Raw genomic sequence first — 3,039 nt, forward strand, 5'->3', positions numbered from 1 at the left:
AAAAAAAAAAGAAAATTCAGTCTGAGCTGTGACTTAGTGGAAAAGTGGAGAAAAGGGAGGAAAAAGTTTAACATTTGGGGATTTGTTTTGGTCAAATTATGCATGTTTGACTTTCCCTGGGAAATGTGCAATTTATTATCTCTGTCCCAGCTGCTGGCTGTCTGGAAACCTGAGAAGGAATTTGGATGTCTCGTACCTGGGGAGCCGGTGGATTTTGGAGAGGACATTGATTGGACTGAGGAGCCCCTGAGATCCAGCCTGGTCTCCCAGGAGCAGCTGATCACACGCTCCAAGACTGAATTTCCACCGGAGATGGAGGCAGGAGAGGGAATGAGGAATGAGGAATTGTAACAGAGATAAGAGGAGGAGGAGGGTAAAAACAAAAAAAAATCCCCAAAGACGTTTCCGAAAGGAACATCTGTTAGGAGGGAGTGTGGAAAATAAAATAATGATAATAACAACAACAGCAGCAGCACAAACAAGTCGACTCTCCTACCTGCCTCTGAATCCCTCCTTTTCTCCCTCTTTCAGGAATAACTTGGCTGATGTTCTTCTCCCTGCCACATCCCAAGTTCTCTGCCAAGAAGGGAAGGATTCTGGTGGCTCAGACGTTTGCAGAGCACATCTGAGATGTCAGACGCACGAGGAAAGTTAAAAAGAGAGAAACAATTTGTTCAGCAGAGCATCAAAAGCAAATATTCCTTTGCCACTGTCACTGATTCCACACCTTCCCCAGAAGTTCCTCACCGTTATTTAAATCACTTTATCCTGTTAATCCACAAAAGGCAGGCGAGATTAGGCTGGGTTAGCACAGAATTGCAAATGTATTATTGAGATACTTTCTGTGAAGATAAATAGGCCTTAAAGCGCCTTAATGCCTGATGCCAGGACTCTGGGCTTAATTAAGCAGCTACAGGGGCCATTTACAAATGTGATTTCTGCATTGATTACCTATAAGTCTCTCTGCAGCCCCTATTAGCAGCCTCCTATGGAGAGGATTGTTTCCCATAAGTGGCTCATCCAGGAAGATGGGGCAGCTGCCTGTGCCAGGCATCTTATTCCAAACGATCAACCCRAAAAATATTGACTAATCAGCAACAAATACTGATGGGGGCAGAGGAGGAGGAATAAATCTCCTCGGGGACTCACGAGGGGAGGACAACAGTGATGAATCTGCAGATTAAAAGGCTGTTGCATTACCATTAAGAAAGGATATAACGTGGAAATGTGAGTGTTTTCGGACAGATCCCAAAGCTTGTGCTATGTGTTTGTGCTGAAGGCTGGATAAAAACCTTGCCCAAAGTAAGAGAGAGGTTTTTGGGTGACCTGTTGGAATGGTCACTCATTAAAGTGTCCAGAGGAGATGGTCAGAGGCTGTAAAACACTTCCCGAGAGGATCTCACAACAATACACAACATTTCCTAATGTAACTTCCCATCGATTTCTATGGAGCTGTTCAGCTGTAAATCACCTGTTTTCTGCCCTTAAATAACCGAGTTTTACAGCCTCCCTGCCAAGAGGGATAGGCAGGARCAGAGCTTGTTCTTTGTCTTCCCATCAGGGGCTGCTGGCTGCCTTATGTGCAATTGGAAAAACAARATTTGGACAAAACTGAGGGAATCCCACCAAAGGGAGAATCCAGCAGGAAAGGCACAGGAACACCTGTCCAAAGGACACTCACAGGGTTGAGGAATCCACAGCTTCTCTTGGCAGGAGAGAAGGATGGCCAGCATCTCTTACGATGAAAATAACGTGACCCAGTGCAGAGAACAGCCTCCAGTTTTACAAAGGCAGAGGGTTTTTTTGGGGGGAAAAAGGGGCATATTCTGCTCTGAAAGGATCAGCCCCATGCCCCCTGAGGTCAGTGCAGCAAAGGCCTCATCCCTCAGCTGAAGGATGGAGCCAATCCTATTTTTTTGATTTTTTTCTGAGAGGACCTGGAGCTGCCTGGGGATGAAATCTGCCTTTTCCCAAGTCCATGTGTGCCCTGTGGAGGAAGGAAAAAGCAGCACACACAGAAGAAGAAGAAAGGGGGGAAAAAAAGAAAAAAAAAAAAAAAAAAAGAAAAAAAAAAAAAAAAAAAAAAAAAAAAAAAAAAAAAAAAGGGGAAAAAAAAAAAAAAAAAAAAAAAAAAGGAAAAATATGTCAATAATTTAAGAGACAAAGCTCCTGCCASGGAACCCAATCTCTTCCAGGCGCCCGYAGCAGCTTTTGGACACCTTGATTAATCATAACTGGCTACACATTATTTCCCTATAAGCAAACTACAATGTTACTCATACAAACAGCTTAATCTTGACAGCTGCAAAATGCCAGGATTTAATGTGGGATGGAGGGAGTTTTGCCATATGGTGCCACTCCGGGCCTGAGACGTTCTAATCCACAGCATATTGCCTTCCGGAAACAGCCATTTCAGGGAATGCCTCCCTTCCCTTTTAATTGCGTTTGTTGTCTCCAGTTCACGTCGTCTCCTCTGTTTCCTGCCAGCACAGAATAAATCAGTCTCTCAGAGGGAGCTTGRGTTGGGTTGTTTTCTTCTCTTGGTTTCTGTTTTTTTTGGGAAAAGGGGCTTGAAAAAGCGCTGAGGGTCCTTGTAGGGTTCGGGGTCACACAGCCATCCTGGCTGATCCCACTCCCARCCCTTTATCCCACAGGCTGCTGGGTCAGGAAAGGCTTCCTGATTGTGTTTGCATCCACTGGAATGGCCAGATGGCTTGTGCAGGGGAGAATTTTCATCTCCTGCTTGCTAATCCCCTTCTCTTTGATGAAACAACCAGGCATGGCAATGTTCACTTCAGCTTTTTCCTGCTCTCTGTCTGAAATTTGAGGAGGTGATCAAATTCTCCACTCCTGTTTGGGTTTTTCCTGTAAGGAGATGTGGGCACAGGGTGGCCAGAAGGGTGAAAGAGGGATGATTTTAGTTCAGGAGAGAAGAATCTGGTTGTTTTATGCATGTCCTCACCTTGTTAAATCTCATGCCTTGGCTCTTCCAGATTTGTTCTCTCTCAAAACCCATCCCTGTTCTGGAAAATGCGCCAG

The sequence above is a fragment of the Malurus melanocephalus genome, unplaced genomic scaffold, assembly GCF_030028575.1.
Source record: "Malurus melanocephalus ecotype Western Australia unplaced genomic scaffold, MMel_1.1 scaffold_477, whole genome shotgun sequence".
In the NCBI taxonomy this organism is placed as follows: Eukaryota; Metazoa; Chordata; class Aves; order Passeriformes; family Maluridae; genus Malurus; species Malurus melanocephalus.